This window comes from Ochotona curzoniae, unplaced genomic scaffold (genome assembly GCF_017591425.1).
Source record: "Ochotona curzoniae isolate NIBS_2020 unplaced genomic scaffold, NIBS_Ocur_1.0 contig_64, whole genome shotgun sequence".
Classification (NCBI taxonomy): Eukaryota; Metazoa; Chordata; class Mammalia; order Lagomorpha; family Ochotonidae; genus Ochotona; species Ochotona curzoniae.
In genome coordinates this window covers 32,611,593-32,637,544 of record NW_024466502.1, presented here as the reverse complement: position 1 = coordinate 32,637,544, position 25,952 = coordinate 32,611,593, and positions in this window count along the sequence as shown.

Below are 25,952 nucleotides of genomic sequence, written 5' to 3'. Positions count from 1 at the left end.
TCTTTCAGTCATTGGGGTGTTACTAAAATTACAGCTTTCACTTAACAAAAATAAATGTTCCTCCTCCATGAACACAACAACCATACAGGACAATATGATGAAAAAAGTGCTCAACAAAATAATAGTTAATGAAAAGGATTGATCATATTAGAGAGATTTTTCATCATCATTTAGAATAATTTATTCCACTGAGGCAAGAATTGCTCAACATATGGAAATTAACAAACATGTTAGAGTAAATCAATATAAATAAGGAAATTAAAGCAAATTATATTTTTTTACTAAATGCAAAATGGCATATTAATAAAATCAAAAGCCTTTCATGATGAAGACTTAATGCGTTAGGTTAATAGGTTAATATTGCACAATCTCATTTATATGGGGAACTTAAAAACTTAGAGAAGATGAGAATAGAGTAAATATTTTAACAAAAGGGGTGAATGGGAGTGGTGGGGAGCAAGATATGTTATATTGAGGGAAGTGATCCTGATTTAAACTAATATTCTGTTTTGAACATTGTACAATGCATTAAAACATTTCCTGAAACACAGAAATATACACATTGTTGTATTAATTAAAAATAAAGTAAACAAAGTACATCGGAATTTACTTGAATTTAAAATCATAATAGTTAAAAAACGAAGTAAAATCTAAAAATCCCAAAGACAAGAATTCTGCAACTTTCATTGACTCTATTTTGATTTCTTCTATATAGTTTGTAAACAGCCTTTAAAGTTGCATAAATGATTTACTTCCCTACAATATAATGCATTATGTATCTCTGCTTTTGTCCGATACTTACTGAACCAACCTGTGATGCTATACTCCAGATTGTACATTCACATGTCGATGGAGTAAGTACACAGTTGTAAAGTTAAGAATTGTGTTTAGTGTAGATCTGGAAGAGAGCCCGAATGATTTGTCTAGAACTTTATTGTTCCCAGTAAGATGCCAAGAATTACTTCTCAAAATAATGAGACATGATTTATTTATTATTGCACAAAACTATTATGAAGTAGATTGCTACTAAAACAAAACAACAAAGCATTGCTTGTTTAAGTCCTTTTGTTGACACATATCAGTGACATTCACAAGCACAAGTTGATTGTTTGCCATTAAAATTCCTGTACTCCGCTATGTTGGTATTAAGGGAAAATATATTATTGCCTGCATTTCCCAAAGCTCATTAACTACCTGATGTTCAAAGGTATACAAGTCTCAATGGATGGATTAACAAATCTCAAACACTGAAATAATTTCTGTATGGCAAATTCCTCCTGCTAAGTATGTTTCTTTGTAGGAAAAAAAGAAATCTAATAAATATGAAGGCCTTAATGTAGAATTTAATTTTAAAGATTTAATTTTATATAACCTATTACCTATTGAAACCTGAGCAATTAGTTTTAAGAACCAGTGGTGGCAACATGAAAAGGTCATCTGATTATCTATCAGAAAAACTGCTCAATAAGCCATTACCTATGTCATCACGTAATAATATAGGTAATATTTTTTTCTCCACCATTTCAAAAAATATCTATCTATCTATCCTCTATATTTATCTATCTATGCTATATTATGCTGTGACAGAAGTTAGATATGTTACAATATAATATCTAAATATCTAAAAGACACAAAGATGGATTTATTTATATAGTCAGATAATGAGAATTCTGATATGACAATAATATACAGATTCACAGCAATATGTAAAATGTCCGAAGAAACAGAATTGTAATGAAGAAATATCTTGAGCTCTCAGAATATTGTTTCCATGATTTTTTAATTAGCAGAAACATAGTGGCTACCAGTTCAGAGCTTGGAGTTTTTCATAAGACTAAATTGGGTTTGAATCCTTGCCTTTTGAGTTAGTGATATGACTTTGAAAAAGTGATTGAATGTTTCCATTTTGGGGGAAGGTTGGTTAATCTATTCCAAAGGCAGAGTTGCACAGACAAGGACAGCAAATAGAGAAAGATCTTTCTTACACAGATTCACTCTTCAAATGCCCAGATTAGTTGAGTCTTGAGCCAGTTAAAGCCAGGGTAACTTGCAACTCTGTCTTTGTCTCCCACACGGCTTACAGGAAGGCAAATACCTGGACCATAGATCATTACTTTCCCCAGGTCCATTAGCAGGTAGCTGGCTAATGAATAGATTATTCACATGAAGTGCCAATGTTACAGATAATGATTTAGCCCTCTGCACTAAGAGATACACATAACACACACACACACACACACACACACACACACACACACACCCCTAAAAGAACTGTATAATGGAGACTAGCATACCAAGAAGTGAAGGTGCATTGCAGTATGCATCTCCACTACCAAATAAAATATGGACTCAGTGAAACTGTTAAGTATATCCTGAGTATACAATGCTGGACTTTCTATTATGGTCTATACCTGTGATGTCAGGATACACTTAAATAGCAAAATGGTGGACTTCTGACTATTGTTGAAGGACTACACTAATTTAATAATCTAGTGGAAAGCAGTAGAGGGGAGGGAATTTGGGGATGTGGAAGGGGAATCCCCAAGTCTATGAAACTGTATCATGAAAAGTAAAATTAAAAAAAAGAAAATTATAAGCAATGACTTAGATGTTTATATACAGTGAGCATTTTGGTTGCAGGACTGAACTTAAAATTCTAATGTTTTGAACATCATCATAATGTGGAACACAGGGACTCATTCTAAATAGTTGTAAGTAGAAGAGTACTTTCAGCAGAAGTTGCTGATTTTCCAATATAAAAATTAATAAATTTTAAAGAAGGAAATGTTGTGCCCTTCAAATATAAATAATTCATTGGTTTTATTTTATTTCACTATTACAAAAAAAAATGTGTATCTTGAAACTCAGTCTATGTTATAGAATGGAGGGTGAGGCCATTTTCTAAAGAAGAACATCTAGATTGAATGTCCCAGCCTTAACAGTTACTTGTTATCATGATAATGTTATTAAATACATAATATTTCAGTTCTAATACACTCATAAGAAAATTTGTGATGATAATTGAGTCAGTTACACTGATTGTGGAAACTCAGTTCAAGTTTTTAGCAGGTTTGAATTTGGACAGGTCATAGAACATCTTAGAGTTATATGTGAAAGTATTTCTCTTTATACTTACAGATACAGATGACAATACACAGGAAACCCCTTGCCTGTAGTAGTGGCTGTGTCCCAAGCAGTAACAACTCCATGTCTTAACGCACAGAGATGTTCAAACCCAATACAGTCCTTCATTTCTTATAAAGAATATAAAGAGTACAAATACAAGTGGCTCATACCCAAATCATTATATCATCAAGCTAGATCACTTTCTGGTATGCCAGCTGCCATGAGTCAATGCCCTAGGAGCTTAGTACTAGAGGATAGTTTAGGAAACTATTAAGCCTCAATTTTCCAGTATGCTTTACAACAGTAAAAAAGCAAAAAAAAAAAAATGTTATATTACTACTTTCATGCAACTTTGTATCAAAAGAAATGGTTTCTGATTTATTGACAGACTCGTTTTCTCTCCTTGTGTTCTGCCAAGGGACCCTTCCGTTGATGGATTGGATCAGATGAGAAAAGAAGTGGAGAGTTGAGATCATTGGCAGAAGTAACAAATAATGGAAGACTGCATTCGGGAAGATACAGATTGAAGGTAGTGGATCAAAAGTGGATAGCGAAATATAAAAGGAGAAATTGAAATCTGATTTTTAGAGAGTTGAGGAGTGTTTCAAGTTAAAGATCAGAGTTAATGCAAACTCTGTCTATGTGTACAAAACAGATTTAGGAGAGTGATTAGAATTTTTTATAAGATTTATTTTTATTATTTTTTTATTGGAAAGGCGGATATACAGAGACGAGAGACAGAGAGGAAGATCTTCCGTTCAATGATCCACTCCCCAAGTGAGAGCAACGGTCAGTGCTATGCCGGTCTGAAGCCAGGAGCCTCTTCCGGGTCTCCCACGCTGGTGCAGGGTTCCAAAGCTTTGGGCCATCCTCGACTGCTTTCCCGGGCCACAGGCAGGGAGCTGGAAGGGAAGCGGGGCTGCTGGGGACAGAACCGGCGCCCATATGGGATCCCAGGCGTGCAAGGAGAGGACCTTAACCACTGCGCCACCGCGCCAGGCCCATAGAATTTTTTTACAAATTAAAATATTTTTTATGGATTCAGTCAAATAGTTTTATTTTGCATTTTTGAGACGCTTTTCGGGAACTACTTTCTATGATTGGAATGGAGTGTTCTGAATATTATGCCGTGTGAAGAGCAGCTTCTATGTAAGAACTAGGTAGATATTCCTAATATTCATTATATCAATTTATGTAAAAAAATCTGAGAAGGGTTACTGTCTCAAGAATTTGAACATTTGGAGTCGGATGTTCAAGGACAGCTTTGCAAGTTAAAAATATTAATAAAGCAAGAAAACTACTTGGCAGTATGACTAATCCTTGGCAATCAAATAGAGACATTTCTTCACTTATAAATAAATGAGCCATATCCAAGTTAGTTTATCAATGTTTGGTCAGATAAAATATCTGAAAGCTGAGAAAAATACATGAGTAATTAGCTATATGTAAATGATCATTTTTGATACTAACAGGCATACTTGTTGAAAAGCAATGACAGAAGAGAGACCAATGGAGTTCCGATTTGCTGGTTCACTTTAAAATGCATGGGATGGCTCAGATTGGACAGCCTGGAATTAGGAATGAGCAAAAAAATCAGCACAAATTGATGGTAGGGACTCAAGTCTGGGAACAATTATCTGTTCCCTCTTAGGATTTATACTGGTAGAAAGTTGGAATCTAGAGGTAAAGCTAAAAATTGAGTCTAAATATTCCATTTTGAGACTCAGGAATAACATCACCATCTCAATGGGCTAAATGCTTATATATCATTAACTAAATCAATTTTGGATTTATTATACTTTTTCAATGGTAAAATAAATTTAAATTTAGAGCATACCTACAATATTTTTAATTTTATTATTAAGTATTCATGCATTACTATCTTTCAAATACATGTATGTAAAACATATTTTATAGGTAATAAGAACATGGCACGTATTTTTCTTTTCGTTCATTTTTTTTTTGCTAATCATTAACACCAATAATCTGTCTGATAATGATTAATCAGGAGAATTTTCTCTTCTGTCTGATTCTTCGAAGGGATCACTCATCTTCATCTTCGTTCACATTATGAAAACTCTATGGCAGTCTCAAACTTTCCCCTTGTAATTACCAGTTACGCATAGTTACCATCTTAAGGTGATATGGCACCATACTTCTCAAGGCTGCCTCACAAAGTGACTTTTAATTTTATAACATCTGATTGACAGTAGGTCTTGTGTCTTTCATTGAATTTCAGAGCTGCAGGAAAGGCACAAGTGGGGAAAAGATGATTAGGAATCGTTCGCAGGCGTTCCCTGTCTGAACTTAGTAGAGAGCAAGAAGACAAAGCCTACCTGATGGTGTGCTTTTTAATGGTCTCCTAATGTCACTGTGAAAGTCAGCAAGACAGCATAGTGGGAGAAATTGCACTTTAAGTATCAGGGGTAGTCTGACTTTTCCAAAGTGAATTCTTTTATACCATCTGACTGTATTTGACACTTTGAAATTATCTTCCTGCTTCCTTTCTTTCGTTCTTCAGTATTTCCCCTTTTCTTCATTTTTTTCTTGTTTTTGGCTTTTACAAATTTTTAATATATAGGATGAATTTTATAAAATACTGAAGCAGCAATGATTTCCAACAATTTTGTAGTATTTCAATATAACTTTCACTTATTATCTCTAGCTTCTTTTATTTTTTTTAATTGAAGACAGAGTGGACACGCTTTCTTAATCACTTAGTCTCTATCATCTTGCCTATTTCCTATCCTCCTCACTCCCATCTTGCATCAAAATAAAGCTTTTTCTAAGAAGTCTACCAATGATCTATGACTCATTACATATGTATAGATATCATGTACACTTTTATATAAATTATATAACATACACTAATTATACTATATCTTAAGGAAATGATATACAGCATTAGATAAAATTCAAAGTGAATTTTACTCTCTTAGCTTTTGCTAATTAACTAATTCAATGTTAAAGATGAATTTTCAGTTCCACTTAATTAAAAAAAAATTTTTTTCAGAATGCTACACTATGTGACATGAATGTTCAAAATTTGGGGAGATGGACTCTAGTTATAATTTCCATAACAAGAAAAATTGAATCAGTTCCAGAATTCTTAATTAGTTTTATCAAAATAACAACTTCTGCTCATATTTTCTTAGCTTTATTTCCTTACCACTACATTGCTAGTGAGTGAACAAATATTTATTTACTCAGTGCCCTTGTGCTCACTTTGAGAATAAGTATATAGAAGAGACTAAGCTAGAAAAAGATAAATCAATAATCATTCAAAATCGCATTATGTCTCTCAAAAGAATGAAGGATCAAGATTTTGTCTTACTTTATTCACTGTTACTCAAACTTGCAGGAGAGAGCATAACCATCCTATTTTCTTCGGCTGCACCTCATTGTCTGATGGAGTTGATGTGTATCTGGGCCCTGTGAGATGCTGCACATGCATTGAGTATGCAGTGTGATTGAAGAATTGCAAGATTATAGCATCCAGGGCACTTTGATATTTTAGAACATTTATTCAGTCTATAAGCACACATTTTTCACTAAATAAAAGTTTTGAGATCTAATTCATATATCAAACAATGCAACTGATTAAGGGAAGGGATAGATTTTGATATTTTAAAATTTTGTGTAATCCATCCCACAAAAAGTTATGAATCATTTTATCATATTCAAATGTAACTACCACCAAAATGCATCAGCGGGTACCTTCCATTATCAATCCATCTACCCACAGCCAGCAACCTCAGGAAACCACTAATATTCTAAATCATTTTCTGAAATTTAGATCTTCATATTACTGAAGCTTACATAAGTAAAATTATACATACACACACATATGAGCTAATATATTTAATGACTACAAATTCCCTATAATATAAATCTTTCAAAAATTCATTCATGATGAAGACTCACCAATCTTCTCTAATGGTAGAGTCTGAGAGACAGAGAAATTGATTATAGCTATATTATTAAGAAAACTCACCTGTTTTCTCTTCCAGTAGATGTTTCTGTATTGTAAGAATTCCTGTACATGCATTAAAGAAAGCATCAGAAAAAAATAAATGCAAGATGTGTCGCTATACTATATGAAAGTGATAACCACTAATTCTGATGGCAATAAACTCTGATAAAAAGAACAGCAAACTGTTATATATAAGAAAGGAACCAAATGACCAAATGATTTCTGAGAACTTCCTCAGAATATGCTATTTATGTTGATGACTAAAAAAAAAAATCTTCTTTATTCATATGTTAAAGCAACAACTATTTGCTTATGCACTGCGGGTATATACGTAAAAACACAGAGAATTACAAAAGATATATGGCAGGGAGTCAACTAAGATTGGAGGACTGTAATGGCAACTGCAGGACAAAACACACCATTCCCTGTGATTACTTCCAGATTGACTCTAAATCAGTAAAACACAATGGAAGGAGTTAGTCAGATGGTAAACTAAGATTTATAAGGCACTTCTCTGGTTGCTACAGAAAGATCAACCAAAGGGAACAAATATGGGTTAGGGAAAAAAAATCAGACGAAACATGAGAGTGATTTCTTAAGGAGGGAGATGACCAAGGGATCCGCAGACTGATGCAGTTAAGCGGAGGATGGGGAAGTGCGTCATGAGACTGCTTATCATTCTCAATATGAGCACATTCTGGCAAAGATAAGTAGCTCATCTGTAATACATAGAACTTTGAGATATCTGTAGTCATGTTCATCAGTGATATCCAGAAAAACGAAATCAAATTGAAATGATACATAGAAAAAAATGTAAATTTATTCAGACAAATTAACTCAATTTTCGAGCCTGAAAAATCCTATAATCTATTCTCTGGAAATTGGGGACCCAGGAAAGATGACTGAATTTCAAAAGTTGGACATGCTTGAAACTGATGAGCGATATTTCAGTTTGAGACTAAATGCAGAAAAAGAGCTCATGACCCACTAGAAGAGCAGTTAGGCCAGAGGATTGCTGGTTATTTATAGGATGATCAGCTTTTTTATTTGTTTATTTGAAATGATTACATGAGGCCTATCCACATTTGGAAAGATGATCCGCATTTCACAGACTAGCAGTGTTCTCAGAGACACTGCTAATGAAATACTCAGTAATGTTTAATGAAATGTTTGCGTACTCAATAGCCCAAGGAAATTGACACTTAAAATTAACTGTCATAATAGCTAAATAGATTATGTAAATTCAAATTATAGAATAACAATTAAACACAGTTTTGAGAGTCATTTTGCAGCTTCAACTATTTTTTATTTATTTTTAATATTTTATAAATGCAAAGATGACAAATTTCATTGATTTCCCAGCTACAGTCCTAAGAAGATAATATTTCTGTCCCCAGCATCTTCTCTTTTTCTCAATCTCCTTCCTTACCTCTCTGCTTTTCATTAATTTTTGAAAAAAATTAATTTTTTTGTGATACAAAACTATTGTTATTTATGGGGTATGATTTGATGTACTTGTGTGTGTGGTTACTTTGATTGTATCTTATACTCTATAGTATACTTGATATATGTATATATACATATATAGAAATATACACATATGTATATGTATCTACATATATAAATGAATTCTGATTGTAACTTATACTATAGGTGTATATTTATATATATATATATAAATTACAAAGAAAAAATATCTTTCTTCTGAAGCACTTATTGCTTTTTTAAAGTACAAATATTCAAAAGCTGTTCTTTCTACTTTTTAAAACAAGAGGCATACAAAGGTGGACATTTAGCCTAGCAGTGAAAAAGCAAGTTAGAATTCTTACATCGCATAACAGAGTATACCTAGATCAGATTCCTGATTCCAACTCTCTTTATTTTCTGCAAGGCACCAGTGTTGACCCAAACAATTGTGTCTGGGATTCATAAATTCTCATCCCAGGTCCCAGCTTTATGCCATTTATAGATGGAAGCAGCAAATAGGATTTCTTTATGCTGATCTGTCTCTTTATCTCTCTGTGTCTTTCTCTCTTCACCTCAAATAAACGTAAATCATTGACATAATTTATGTACAGCTAAATGCATATTTGTTTTCACAAATTACATTATGACTAAATTATTTACAGATTAGAGCATAAGAAATTCTTTCAGATACATAAATCATTCAGTCTGGGCGTCAGTATGTATAAATTGAGTTATGTCTCTTCTGCAGTTCTCCACTCTTAAGTAATGGGGACTCAGTTTTATTTGAAGCTCTAGTTTTGATTGGTTTGTTTTGCTTCAAAATTGAAAATTAATTGTATCCTAGGATGAACATTTTGCCTTAGGTTTTTTAAAAGAGCTGTTATCCTCAGATCATCATATAATTATTCAAATGGAGAGAGCATGGGAAAAATCATTCCCAGAAGGAAATCTAGAATTAACCTTAAAGAAACAACCAATAAAAATAATCAAAGGCAGATCAATGCCAGGCTTAGGAAGAACAGCAAATACAGTTAGAGAATGTAGGCAAAAGGAGAAAGAAAACAGGAGCATTGGGATATAATGGAAGGAAATTAAAACAGCATTTTAAGGTTTCAACAATAAGCATCAACCAGCTAACTGAATTTCCTCAAACTCGCTAATGTATCCTTTGATTTTTTTACTGTCTAAGAACAAATTAACTTTGCTCTTACTTTGCAGATATAGAAGTTCAAAAGCCTTCACTAACTTTTTTTCCAATATCATAATTTTGCAGTCATGTTGTACTTAACCATATTTTTAAAAACAAAATTTAAAGGCAAATGTGTCATATAGAAACATGGCCATGTTCCCTTATGTCTATCTGAAATTCTCTAGTTGCTGCAAATAAATTGGAAAATAAAGGAATAGAAGTTTGCATAAATTCAATGCATTTTTTTATTTTTAGATATCCTGGAAAATACTAATTTTAAAATTCATGTGGCATCTTGAGTCACATGCATTAATTTTGCTTATATGTTCTTACTGAATAATTTTATATGCCTAGTTATATACTGACTCAGCATAAAATGCACACAATTTATGCACAGACACACACATACATTGATTATATTGTTTGCATATAAGCATACATAATATATGTATATAGAATAGATGGAAACAAAAACTACAGTAACACAAATATGGTACTTTTATGTATGTTGAATGAAACTCCTCTCACTATTGATGTTTTCACCATAGACGATTGCAAACTATGAGAAAGTGGATAGCAGAAAAGTAGAAATGACTATCTTTAACAATATGTTTTCCATTTTGTTCAGAACAAAAATAGCCCAAGGTTAAATTGTGGTTTGTAATTATGACTAGATGGACCATAATGCTTTACTCTGTCCTTTAGATAAAAGCCTTCAAATTGAGTAAGACTAGTATTTTTGAGCCAATTTATCCTATTCCACTGGAGAACAGAAATACCAAAAACATTACATAAACTAAGGGAAAGAACAGATGTGCCCCCAGATTAGATAGTGCCTAAGTGCTTTCTTTGTGCAGAATAAATCACAACAAACACTTGTCAGTCTAAAATTTTCTTTCATTGCCAGTGACAAATAGACTTGTACAAACTTTCTCAGGAGAAAAAGAAGTTGTTAAATTTGATTGGCTAAATCTTCTGTAATGGTCAAAATAAAGTAGCCTGGCTCTCTTTCGGTTTGTTTGATTTCATTCCACACCCACCCCAGAAAGAAATGCATCCATTTATTTCAATATGCCGGCAATTACCAACCAGAAAATCTCTATAATGAGACCATTAGTAACAAATAAAGGCCTTGACCTGTGTTTTTCTTCCTCCACTGTTTGTAATGCAAGAGAACATTTAAAATACTTGGTCCGAGAACAGTTCAGAGCCAACAAATGTCCAAAGACAAGCAGCAGGTGGAAGTACCACCTATTCATGTCTTATTCCAGAAAAGAACAATCATCTTGCTAGAGTTCCCAACTGTGATGAATCCAGGATTGACTTTGAATGCAAGCAAATACCAAGGATAGCTTTCTTTGAGAGTCTGTGCCAGTTAGGTAAAGTGATGGTTCATGTAACAAAAGCATAAGGAAGGGTTAAAAAGCATGTTTCTGAGCAACAGGCAAATGGTAGTGCACTACTGGTGTGAATCTTAATTGTTCCTAATTAGGTAGGATTTCACCAGAAAAAGAAAATACGCCAGGTGTGAGTGAGTGAGTGAGTGTGTGTGTGTGTGTGTGTGTGTGTGTGTATGTCTGTGTGTGTGTAATGGAGCAACATAAATATTTCAGATCCAAATCAGAAAATAGAAGCTAATTTTTATTTTCTCTGTAGTGTACATTTTGTTTGAATCACTGCCAGTAGATGACTCCTTTTTCCTGTGCAACAAAATTACAAAACTTGTCCTCCTCTAACTACTGTAAACTAGGAAATATAACTGGCATCTCTGTGTGTGTCTTTGATTCATTTCAAGAGGAGGGACATGTTGCAGTATCAGTGGCTTTGTGTACTAGTCAGAATTTGAGAGGCAATCTTCCTTTATTTTTGGATGATCAAACATAGTTGATTGAGCTAATGCTGACTTTCATGTCATTTATTAATGCTAAGTTCCAATAGATCCAAGGTTTCCATGTTCACCTTGTGAGAAATGTCCCGGTTTTTTTATACCCAGATAGATTACTTTAGTATCCTTAAATATCCTTAGGTTTTGGTATGTTAGGGTTAAAAGTTGGTGAGGAAGCAAGGGAGGTAGTTGAAATAGGTAAGATCTTATTTTAAAGGAAGCGGCATTTGGAAAGGTAAAGGCAGTGGGTGTTGAGCCTACCTTGACACAGGACTGGGATTACAGCCCGACCTCATTTTGCCTGAACAGTATGCAAAGCTGCTATTTTAAACTACTTGCCAGGGAAGGAACGGGGTGCCACCTGGACTACGGTAAGTGGTTGGAAATAAAAGGCTACTTGGTAAGGTTTACAATGCATTGTTTTCACAATTTGCAATGTCCGAGAATAAATATTTCACTAACCTTTAAATTATCTGTCTACAGCTTGTTTAATCTGGACAGAAGTTCAGGCTCCAGAAATCTGATTGGTTCTGTCAGGCCTCAGTAGATAACAAGTTTAACAAGTGTAGTTTTATCACTTTATCTAGAAAAGAAGTCTTAATGGAAATGCAATTTCATTGTCAAGCCCTCTACTCCATCCCGAGTTCCCTTGGTTATTCAGACAAATTTGATTCTGATAATAGAGAAAGAATCTTTCCTATTTAGAAAACACTTTGTCATAATAATTCCAACTCTAACATTAGCATTCTTTGAATGATTCAGTGGTATTTAATGAGAAAACTGAATAAGCTTCAGTCTACTTCTCTGTGTGTATGTGATTTTTCTCCCCAAATTTCACCTTTTCTACTTGTTAACAAGTAGATTTGTGTTGAAATACAAACTGAAGACTCATGGGATAAAATCACATAAACATGATCTAATCTACATAAAATAAAATTCATAGTTGTTATTATTGCCACGACTCAGCCAAGAAAACAATATGGAGAGTGAGTGTGTAGTACAGTAGTTAGGACTCAGGCATTCCACATCCGAGTACCTACGTTCACGTCCTTTATCCATCTACTCTATCAATTTCAGTAAGGGTTATTTTCTGGGAGCAATAATGCCAGAGGTAACTAAGTCCCTGCCCAGCACATGGAATTCCATTGTCGTGACTCTGTCTGTAGCCCTGCTCAACCTCCTGTATCATGGGCATTTGAGGAGCAAGTAGGAGATAAACGATCTTTTGATTCTCTTTCTTTGTCACTTTGGCCCTCAAATGAATGAATAAACAAATGAAACCCCGAGATATTAAAACCACATTTGCACAATGAATAACTGGATGAAAGAATGAATGATCTGTTTTGGGTCATCCTAAAATTTCAGTATTGAAATACATGCTTATTTTTTGTTAGTTTATCAATGTGACTTCCACATAGTCATCACAGTTTTAATTAACTTACAAGACAAACATCATTGTCATTTTCATGGGAATATTGTAATCACTCTCTTTTCTATATGCAATTGTATTGCATGACAGCAAAATATAATACTTGATTGGCCTTCTGGGGAACATAATAAAAGAACAATACCAAATAGGAATTGTCTAGAACATGAGAAAATGCCATTAATTTCACAGAATTACACTATCTACCTAATCTATGAATATTGATATAGATAAACATTATTTCAATCTTTTTTGCTTGTAACTGTAGAATGTCCTACAGAATTATGATTTTATTTACATATAGTTATAAAGCATACAGTTGTAGGCCTGGCCAGATCTGTAAATGCCATTTGATGTCTCTCTTTATCTAAAAGATGCCTGCTGAGTATCATCTGCTTACAAACACTGAATCTAGGTTGTTGTTCTCACATTTGTATGCCAGCAATAAAACGTTTTACCAATGAAAAATTATTCTTCTAAATTAACAACCTACTGAAGTTCAGAATTTATAATCCTAGAAGAGTGTGATTAACCTTTAAGAATTCTGTGCTCATTATGTAGGCCTGTTTTGATGTGATATTGAAGAATTCAGCACGGTCATGTTCATTTCCCTGACTTACCACTGGCCTATAAATTAATAGATGAAAAATAAAATCTTGTGGTGGAATAACACGAACATAATTAAACCACATAACCTTTTCTATTTTTGGAATGACATTTTGATATATTAAAACTTGAGTTGCTTTAACTTTCAGCAGGAAATGATACAGAAAGAAACCTTTGTTCTTTCTTATGGAAAGAAAGCACCTGGGTTTTATTGATTTAATTTAAAAAATAATTTAGAAGAGTTGATTATTTAATTTGATAGAACACTTCAAATTTTAGAATGGAAGATAACAGCAGAAATTTGATTAACCCCATAAAGAAAACAGGAAACTTGGATCACTCCAGTAAGAGGCATTCTTTGCCTTGTGGAAATCAATTTATAAACAAAAAGAAGAAAAAAATGATTTTCATGTTTAATCTTTCTAGTAACATTATATTAGTACCTTTTTGATTACTATTTTTATTGTACTGTGTAAGTTGAGATAGGTAAGATAATTGAGAAATTGGATAAAACATTTTATCATCCTTTTTTGTTATAGAGCATCCATACAAACCATGTTATATTGACGTTTTCTTAGTACATAATTTTGTTTCTCATTAAATCTTCATTAATCTGACATTCAAAGTGAGTTCTGTTGACTGGAAATTGTATACACATTGGCTATAATGAAAACGGTAGCTACAAGCTAGAACTACTTTAAGTTAGACTCACCTAGCTCTGACTCTTTATTAGAAATTTAAGTACAAAAGTGACTTGAATGCAATTTGTGAAACATATTGTTACCGATACTGACCTCTGAGTTATAATTTAGCTTCTGATGAACACCAAAATACTTTGCCATAAAATAAAGATCACAAGTTTTTCTTAAGCAAGCTAAATTGTAGTCAGGAGTTAAAGTGTGGTCTCAACGTAATTTTTCAAAGAATGGATAAACTGGAATGCATTTCATTCATCTGAAAGACAACAGCTTCAACATGTGCAGCCAACAAGCAAAGCACATGGAGATGTATGTTGTGAATTTATAGTTATAACATAGCAATGTATAAGCCAACAGTGAAGTTTTAGTGTGTGTGGCTTCTCAGTTTCCTTCATAATGGTTGTAAGGCCCGGCATGATGGCTGAGTGGCTAAATTCTCACCTTGCAACAGCCAGGATCCCACATGATTACAAGTCCTTGTCTCAACTGCTCCATTTCCCTTCCAGCTCCCTGCCTGTGGCCTGTGAAAGCAGTAGAGGACAGCCCAAAGCATTGGGACCTGCAACTTCATGGGAAATCCAGAAAATCTACTGATTTCAGATCTGCTCAGCTCTGGCCAGTGTGGCCGTCTGGGGAGTGGACCAGCAAATGGATGATCTTTCTGTTTCTCCTTCTCTCTGCAAACCTAATTTGCCTTCCAAAACGAAATAAATAAATTAAAGAAAACAGTTGGTTGTAGATTGATGCAGTCCAAACAGGAGTAGATATTTGTAGAATGGCACTTATTTGCTCTATTATGTAGTTTGTTGAAGGAAACTATTAATTATTAATTTGAAAATCCCTCTTAAGATAATATCATCAAACTTACTTAACATCTGTGTATATGCATGTACAAATAAATATATATAGATGATGTGCATGCTAATATAAGAAAGTGACTCTAATATATGATAGAAATTTTTGAAAAAAATAGTTAAAATTGGTTATCTTAAAGTCACAGGAATTTTCAGCAAAAAATAAAAATAAAACATATGGCTAACAATAGCATACCGTATTGCAAGTTTATTTTATTATGTTGGAATCGTCTAACTTACAATATTTTTATTGTTAGAGAAATGAGATACAGGAAAGCAATAGAGTCTATCTGAAGGAAAAGTTCTACTAGACAGATGGGCATTGTGGTGCACCTGCTAAAGCCACTAACTGGTCCTCTGCACACAATGTCTGTTAGGATACCTGGCTTAATTTCTACCTTTTCTGCATTTCTGATTTAACTTCCAATTTCTTGCTAAAGAATCTGGGATTCAGCGGGATAGCCAACTATTTGCATTCCTATCACCCATATGGGAGTCTGGGACACTACAGAATTTCTGCTACATGACTTTGATCTAACCTTGCTCTGGCTGTTGAAGCTGTTTATGTGCAAGCATAAGCACATGGAAAATATTTCTCTTGCTCTCTCCCTCTCCCACCCTCTATTCTCATGTTGTGTTTGTGTCTCTCTCTATCATTCTTTCTTTAAAATATATGAAAAAAACTTTCTTTCAGGGCCCGGTGCGGTGGCGCAAGTGGTTAAGGTCCTCGCCTTGCACGCCCAGGATCCCATATGGACGCCGGTTCTATCCCAGCAGCCCCGCTTCCCTTCCAGCTCCCTGCCTGTGGCCTGGGAAAGCAGTCGAGGACGGCCCAAAGCTTTGGGAACCTGCACCCGCGTGGGAGACCCCGAACAGGCTCCTGGCTTCGGACTGGCATAGCATAGGCCGTTGCGCTCACTTGGGGAGTGAATCATCGGACGGAAGATCTTTCTCTCTGTCTCTGTATATCCGCCTTTCCAATAAAAAATAATAAAAAAATAAATCTTTAAAAAAAAAAAAAAACTTTCTTTCAAAAGCAAGGGAAGAGTACATTAGGCACTAGGAATGCAATGATTGATTTTTCAATACATTAAAATGTGAAATGGTCATGAGTTTTACAGCATCATTCTGGCTGGATATAAACAGTGTACATATACCAAAAAGTACAAAAACAGAATCTTGAGTGGATTAGAGTTAGATCAAGTTGAAATCATTAATACAATATAGGTTTTAAATTGATTATGTAACTAGGTAGTTTATGCATTAAATATGACGGTTCTTTGGTATATTCTAGGTCCTGTCTTATTAAAAAAAAAAAAAAAAAACTTCCTGGATTTTCTTTCAATCTAATTCTTAGTTAACTGAGATAGGGCTGTTTTAGAAATAACTTTGTGTGTGTGTATCTGTGTGTGTGTGTGTGTGTGTGTGTGTGTGAGATACTTTCTAAATTATGAACTGCTTAAGAGATTCCTTAGAAGTTAGTGGCTGCAGGGAGGTAACATGGCCGAGTGGTCTAAGGTGAGGGATTTAGAAGTTAGTGGCTGCAAAATGAATGCTTTAATGTACATAAGGTCTCCAAGTTCCAAACATGGGAATGTAATTGTATATTTCAATTAAATCATAAAAAGAAAATGTATTTTGCCTTAAAAATTTTGTTAATAGTTTATTTGGAAAAATTTTTCGTGGATTTTATTTATTTATTCATAAACTTTTTAGTAGCAAACAAAAATGCGCCAGGTCTCCCACACGGATGCAGGAGCCCAAGGTTTTGGGCCTTCTTCCACTGCTTTCCCAGGCCACAAGTAGGGATGGGAAGCGGGGCTTCCAGGACTAGAACCAGCACCCATATGGGATCACGGCGCATTCAAGGTGAGGGCTTTAACCAATAGGCCAGTGTGCCAGGCCCCATTTTTACTTCTTAATGTGCTCTAAAAGAAGCATTGAAGAAATGAAATGGATGACATCATGTACTCTAATACCGTTAGCAGATACCAGTTGGAGCAGGGGGGGGAAAAAAACTAAGCAAATTTGCACCATCTCTTGTTGGTTACACCTAAAGAATTAACAAATACTGTTAGTGTTTTAAAAGTATACTTGTGCTTTGTATGGCTCTTTGAGGAAAAATCATTTTCTATTCACTTGGTAATGTGTAATAGAAATTTTTCTCAAAATTTCTATACAACCATGGAACACTTAGAAAACACTGGTTTTCTGCCTTTATTTACAGTTATCAGCTTTCCTTTATTGGGAATGAGACTGTGTTTTGAGGTTAATAGCATAAGACAACCCATAAACTCAAATATAAAGGAGAAAACATCATTTGTTATAGCATTATTTTCCACAAAATTTAATTTCATAGCTGAAGATAAACATGACAATTTGATGCTGTTAGTATCTCTTTTATACACTTAGAAAATAGCTTTAAAACATGTAATTATAAATATGCACATTTCAGCATTGCATTTTGGACAGTAAAACTTATTATGTTAAACCATGTAAGGAGGGCTATTCTAAGAAATAATGGCCTGGGTTAGTGGAAATATGAGAGAACCGTGTATTATTTGAAAATGTAGTATATATACTCATTTTGGCATTATAGATTAAATCACACACATTTGAATATTCAATTTTGTTAGAATTTCTCTTGTCTATCTGAGATGCAGACAGAGATGGCTTCCCTCTGCTGGTTCCCTGCCCACGTACCTGAAATGGTCAGAGCATTGTTGAGACTTCAGCCAGAAGCCGCACACTCAATGCTGCTTTTACACCAAGGTAACAGGAATGCACTCATTAACCATATCCTGCAGAGTCTTCCCCACAAGGGACTGGAGTCCATAGGTAAAGGCAAACAGCAACCCCAGGAACTCAGAAGGGAATGGAGCTCTGTGGGTTTCTGTAATATGGACAGAAGACTCCCTTGCCCCCAGCAAGTGTTGTACACATATATTGACAGCATCACATTCAGACAGAGTGAGATCTCTGGATTTTTGTTTCAAGAACACAAGAAACATAATCTTTTCAATATTTGGAATTCTGCATATTTAATCTTCATCTTATTATGTATTATGTAATACATAAAGTCCTTAAATTACCTAAAGGGATTGTATAGTTTATTTTTTATTTTTTTGAGTTTGTGTAATTAGCAATCTCTCATCACTGGAGAGATTAAAGAAAGATTAGAGAGTTTCAGTTCTCAGACTATCAATCTAATTTCCAGGAGCGTGTTGGAGACTGAATCAATCATTAGTGACCAAAATCATTCAATCATGCAAATGTGATAAGGCCAACATGAAAGTAAAAACAAAACAACAACAACAAAATGACAGGATGGGAGCAGGATTCAGACATCTGAAAATCATTTAGGTTTCAGCCTCTTGACATCATCAAAAAGACAGTCATAGTTCAAAATAAGTTTTAAAGGAGAATGTAGTCAGCTTTTCACAAAACATTTCTCCCTGAAGCTAAGAAAACCAAATTATCACTAATATGTAGCTACAAATTCTGTGTATTTTATTTTCTGCTACATGGATTGTTTAAAATATTTTCATCTTGCTGCATTAGCATATAGATTTCCATAGAATTTTCTCATTGTATTTGAATAACTTGTAATTTCATATTACAGATGAAAGAGTTAAAAAAATTCATTTGAAATATTCTTACTGGAGAGGTTTATTTAGATGTGCAAATGTCTGAATATATACAGAGTTCTCAAGATATGTAATTTGAAATAAATTTCAGAAACCCTTTGATATGTAATACATTTTACTAAATAAGAAATTATGCAAAATTGTAATCTGAGAACAAATATGATTATCATTTTGAAACCTAGACATTAAATTTTGCTGTCCTGACTTGGATATTATGAAACAATCAGTTAAGTATCCCACAGAAATACAAACATGGTAAATAACATCATTCTTGAGTTACTGTTTGCAGGTTGGCTTACAATTGCACTGAAATTTACTATCAAAAGATTTAGAAAGTGAAATTTTTGGAACCAGGCCCTTTAGCCTAGCAACTAATGTCCTCACCGTGCATGTAACAGGTTCCCATATGGGCCCTGATTTTGTCCCAGCTGCTCTACTTCCCTTCCAGTTCCGTGCTTGAGGCCTGAGAATGCACTGGACTATGGCCCAAACCTTGAGATCCTACACTCATGTAGGGGAACTGGAGGAGGCTCCTGGCTCATGTCTTCAGATCAGTTCAGTTCTGGACCTTGCTGCCACTTGAGTGAACCAGCAGATGAAAGATCTTTTTCTCTGTCTTTCCTTCTGTCTGTAGACCTGAGTTTCCAATAAAAAATAAATTAATTAAATATATATATACACACACATATATATGGGGAAATTTCATTTTGAAACAAATTTGGCAAACTGTACAATACTAGAATTTTGTCTAGTAATCTTCATTTTTAAGTAGAGGTGCTGAGAACTTACACTTTTATTTTATTATTGATTTCTAATATTGACTTTTTAAAACAATTTGTTTTTATTTGAATTTTGATTTATGTGGTACAATTTCATATAGGCTGGAATTCCCTCCTGAAACTCCCACCCCCCAACAGATTTTCATTCTTCCTAACAGCTGAATAATATTCCATGAAGTAAATGTACCACAGTTTCTTTAATCACTCTTATTTGGATGCACGTCTGGATTGTTTCCATGTCTTTGCTATTGTAGCATGTGTTGCTGTGAATATTGGATTACAGATCCCCTTCTTATGTGCAGATTTCTCTTTTATTGGGTATATCCCTAGGATTGGGATAGCTGGGTCATATGGCAGGTATTTGCAATTTTGCAAGCGCTCTCCATATTGATTTCCACAATGGTTGTGCGAGCCTACACTCCCACCAGCGGTGAAGGAGGATGCCTTTCTCCCCACATCCATGTCAACAGGTGTTGTTAGTTGAATTTTGAATGTAGGCCAGTCTCACTGGAGTTAGGTGGTACCTCAACGTGGTTTTCATTTGTATCTCTCTGATGGCTAGGACGACTGAGCATCTTTTCATATGTCTATTAGCCATTTGAATCCGTTCTTTAGAAAAATGTCTGTTCATTCACTTTACCCATTGTGTTACAGGTGTTTTGTTTGCTGTTTGTTTGTTTGTTTGCTGTCCCTGAGTTTCTGAAGCTCTTTGCAAATCCTGGATATTTGTCCCCTATCACTTGTGTAGTGTGCAAAATTTTTCTCCCATTCTGTTGGTTGCTTCTTCACTTTGCTAATTGTTTCCTTTGTTGTACATACAGAAGCTTTTTTAGTTTGGTGTAGTACTATTTGTTCATTTCGGCTTTGCTTTTGGTGTCTTTGCTTTTGGCTTTTGATTGCCTTTGCTTTTGGTGTCTTTTATAAGAAGTCTTTCCCCATTTCTATATTTTGGAGTGTGCTTCCTAGGTTTTCCTTTAATAATTTGGTGGTTTCTGGGTGTAGGTTTAGGTCCTTGATCCATTTAGAACTAATTTTTGGATAATATGACAGGTGTGGGTCTTGCTTCTTAATTCTACAACTATTCAGTTGCCCCAACATGTTTTGTTAAATAGACAAGGCTTTTTGCCTGGATTGTTTTCAGTTTTCTTTTCAAAGTTTAGTTGACTATATATATGTGGGCTTATTTCTGGTGTTTCTATTCTGTTCCACTGACCTTCTTCTATTCATTTTCTGCCTGTGGATGGCCCAAGTCACTCAGCATGATTGGACTTGGTCCCAGACTGCACTTGCCTCCTGAGCTCCCCACATGGACCCAGGCTCCCACCTGGCTATCACAAGAGCTAAGCAGAGGCCACTGCTGGATGTCTGGCTGGCACTGGAAATGGATTGTTGGAGCCTGGATTGCCAAAGCCTGGATCGCTGGAGTCTGAGTTGCTACTCACCGACCACTGGTGGGCTTTCCTGTCCAGCGCAACACTGCCCTGCCACTGCCGCTGCTTTGCTGTGCCCAAGGGTCTCCAGGTACTCTGTGCTTATTGCATTACCCCTATTTTTTCCCCTGTAATCTGTTTCTTGTATTTCACCCTGTCTGAAGATTTCTGTCATATCAAATCTGTGTGTGCCCTATGCCACCATCTTGCCTCCCACTAATATTGACTTTTAAATTAACGTAAAAAATACAGTGGCAGAGAGATAGAGAGAGAGAGAGAGAGAATATGTTTTCAAACTACTGATTAACTCCAGACTCCTGCAAGTGTCAAGGCTGGGTAAGATGGACGTCAGGAAGCTAGAACCCAGGTCAGTCTTCCACAATGTAGCATGATGCCAGTAACTTCAGTCATTATCTCTGCATTAGCAAGAATCTGGATTGGAAGTAACATAGTCTAGAGCTGAACTGTTGTCATGATTCATTCTATGAAACAGTTCCATAGACTCAGAGATTTCCTTTTCCCCTTCACCAAGTCCCCTCCCCCACACTAAGTTCCCCTATGTTGTTAAAATAGTATAGAGCTCCAAAAACAATTATACTTCAATCATTCTGCTATCTTAAATAGCTTAATGTATCCCAATGTTGTAGGTGTGGAGAATGGCAACGACTACAATACCCTGTCGTTAAAATACATTTAGCAGCTTCATTAGGAGTCTAATTTTGATTTGGAAGTAGAGATTGTATCTTCACATCTGCATTGTATCTTCAGATCTCAATTATCCAGATCAAAGTCTCTATTATAGAGTTCCCTTAGATGACTTTATGTGCATGCATGTTTAACCATATGCATTTTTAAATTGATTCTCTAATTATGTACATTATTAATGCGATTTTTAAAATTGCAGCTCTGTCAATTAATTATAAGTCAACTTTGGAGTGGAAATTGATGCTATGGTATAGAATTAGCATTCACATTCCAAGTGAGTTGGTTAGGGTTGTATTCAGTTTTGCCCATTTGAAAAGGAAAACCTGGGCCCGGTGCGGTGGCGCAAGTGGTTAAAGGTCCTCACCTTGCACGCCCAGGATCCCATATTGGCGAAAGTTCTAATCCCGGCAGCCCCTCTTCCCTTCCGGCCCCCCGCTTGTGGCCTGGGAAAGCAGTAGAGGACTACCCAAAGCTTTGGGACCCTGCACCCCCGTGGGAGACCCGGAAGAGGCTCCTGGTTTCGAATCGGCAAGGCATGGGCCATTGCGCTCACTTGGGGAGTGAATCATTGGACGAAAGATCTTCCTCTCTGTCTCTCCTCTCTGTATATCCGCCTTTCCAATAAAAATAAAATAAAATAAAATAAAATAAAATAAAATAAAATAAAAAAAGAAAAGGAAAACCAAACTAGACCACAACATGATAGAAAAAAAAAGCAAAACAACATAAACAAAATAGAATTTATCAGAAACAATAAATGTATCACTTAGAGCCTAAGTGAAGGTTAACTTCATCTTGATTTGCCTTTGAGAGAATCTTATTTCTGCTTTTAATTGTTCAAAGAAAATCAAAAGAATGGAATACTTCATTTACAAAGAAAAGCAGGTTTAGGCGTTAAAAAAATAAGCACATATTAATTTTGTATCACCCAAACCTTTGATTGCTTTTCCTAATCCCCAAGTCACTACAATTCCATCACTTTTATGTACACAGTTTAATACAATTAGTCCACAGAAGATGAATTCAGTCTCATTATAAACACAGTAGTGAGTAAGAATATATCCATTCTGCAAGGATCTGTTTATTTTACAACTAGCAACGAAAGCTCACTACAGAGCTAGTTCTTTTTCAGTTTGGAAAGTCACTTCCCCAAAGACATATTTTATACCAGCTAGGGAATCTTTTAAATTACTTGTTGAAATTAAATGCTTCTGTTGGCAAGGATTTGATTTTACCATCCCTTTGTCCTAGGAGCTAAAAATTAAAAAGACAAAAATGAGTGTGAATTAACGAACTTGTCACATACGTGATGCTCTATTGTTTCTTTCCATTCTAGTTTTTACGTCTTTAAAGCAGTTCATCATTATTTTGAAGAATTCCCAAGTTTTGAATCAAACCATTGCTTAATAGGGAATAATTTGAGTATAGTTATAGATATAGAAATAAAACTCTTAAGTCGAACAAGCACAATTGGATGAATATGTATTCAACATGACTTATACTAATTAATTACCTACTATTAACTTGGAAAAGCTTTTTATTATTTCTTTTTATAATTTCTAATTTTTTATTGGACAATCTTCAAAGTCTAATTTTAATCATTAGGAAAAATAATGGTAAAAATAAAAATTGTTTTTTTTTTGTTTTAGTTATTTTTTTAAATACCATAAAAGTTTCTTTACCTAGCAGATTTTCTTTCATTTTTATATTGTTTTGGCTTGCTGTTATAATTTAATAATGAGGCTATTTGTCATTTAACCCTGAAGAATGCAATAACCCTTACATAAAATATTGCTCAAATTCTTTATCACCTATGGCTTTATATTTGCTAAAATATTACCTGATTTTCATTTCTCTATATTCAAATTCTGTATTATCTTGCCCAAGGATGCTTATGATCCACTTCAGTATGTTATGATCTTGTTTATCCTTCATATCCTTAAGCTTTTATAAATAAGCATACCTTTTAATGGAGATGCTAGCAAGTATCCATACATATGTATTATATATAATGTATGTAACATATATAATGTATATGTAATATATAATGCATATGTAATATATCATATATAGTTATATATTATATAGATATATGCAATATCTATATAATACATGTAATATATAGATATGCGATATATAATATCTATATAATATATATAATGCTTTATTCCCAAAGCAGTAAAATCCTCCTTTGCCTTGAAATAAACTGAATGTTTATGTAGACTTTATTGAGCTCAGATATCTTTAGTAAAAATGGTAAATCCTAATCTCTTCCAAGATAAGCTAAATGATTCTGAAATGGCATGCAGATTTCAAGTAGTTATTTAATTGTATGTCCTATTCTAGATTTACATAACTGCTTTCTTCTCATCTTTTTTAGTTCACAATCCAGGACTCTCTTCTCCATTTTAAACTTCCACAGAATTTACTGCTCCGTGCGGTGTTCCCCATGAGACCTCTACTAATTTGTTCATTTTGAAAATGTCATAAATATTTAAGTAGTCCAACCCAGTGGTGAAATCTTATTAATTCCCTGACTAGTCTTCTCTGTATTTATCTGCCTAATCAATATATTTTATTCTTGAAAATTTCTCTTTCTTTGACTTCAGACACACCATGCCCACACAATATATCAGTTTCCTCTTATCTCACAGTCAACTGGGAAGTTCTAGGTAGCAGGGCCTAATAAGGGATTGAGTTGGACCATTCATGAGACAACTGGCAGAAAGCTTCCCTGTGACGTCCAGGAATCAGAACTGATAGAAGATTGTGAAGCAACTGACACTGTTATAAAGTAAAGAACCTTCTTAAAGAAGAAAAATTCATTTGCCATGGACAGAAATGGGCATTTAAAATAACTGTAACAATTGCTAAGAATAGTCATAGAAGATGTTTGATGCTGGGTTTTCAAGTGCAAAAGAAAGGAGTTTAAAAGCGAAGCACCTGCTAATCCTCAAAAATGTAAGCAAAGTGTGAAAACCTGATAATCACACTGGAAACTAATTGACAAGTTCAAAGTCACAAGAGGGCTGAAACATTGAGGATCAAGAACTGGGCTTAATTGGAAAATAATAAAAATCATAATGAAAATGATGCAGAACAAGGAAAATGCTTTAAATGCAGAATTATTGTTGATTTTTCCCACCAGACTACTGCTGTTTTGCTCCTCAGTATGTCCTCATGTCTATTGGAATCCCATAAAAATCAACAATATCTGATAAATATCATAAAAGGGAGTATCTGATTTCCAAAACATATTGAATTATGAAATTTGACAATTCTGTGCGAAACTAGGATGCCTGATGTAAGGCAATATTTATGCAAAATACAACACATGGCACTTGTATATCTATATAATGCTATTCTCATAGATGAATTCCCTAATTGAGAATAACATAACGGGACAGGAAGATTCGCTGAAGTAGATGGTTCTATTCCCAAATAATAGGATAACTTTCAATGAAACAAATATACCCTGCCATTATGATACTAGAGTTTCTATCTTTGTATAAAGCAATGATGTCATTATGAAGCAAAATGTTAAACTTGTAACAGTTATTAAAGGACTACACTACTGCAATAATATTGGGAGAAATTATTGCAAGGAAAGCTGGAGAGAAGCTGGATAGAATGGGGGGAATGTCCTATAACCTACAAAAATGTCTATAGGACACAGTCAGTGTAAGTAAATCCCTCCAAGTGAAAAGCCACAACAAAATCAGCAACAGGAAGACAAACAGGAGTACAATGCCATGAAATTAAACAATATGCCACTGGATATGATAGTATCCATTATACGGTTACACGTACCCACTCAAATGAGGATCCATAAAACAAAATCAAAAGCAGGAAGGAAAACAATTATAACATCATGACGTTAATAACATGCTGCTAAATGACTAATGTGTGGTTGAAGAAATGAAAATCAAGAACCTTCTTGAAGAAAACAATGCTCCTGTATGATCTATGATACATTGAATTTAACAGGGAAAAACGTGTTTTGAAGAAATGAAATTAAAAGCAAAAACATCAAAATCCGTGAGATATAGTTTCTATTTATATTTGCTGGTGAGATGTATCTCTTCTAGGCAACAAATAAATGGATTTTGTGTTTTTAATTCATTCTACTAATCCATGACATATGCGTGATGAGTTTAAGCCATTTAC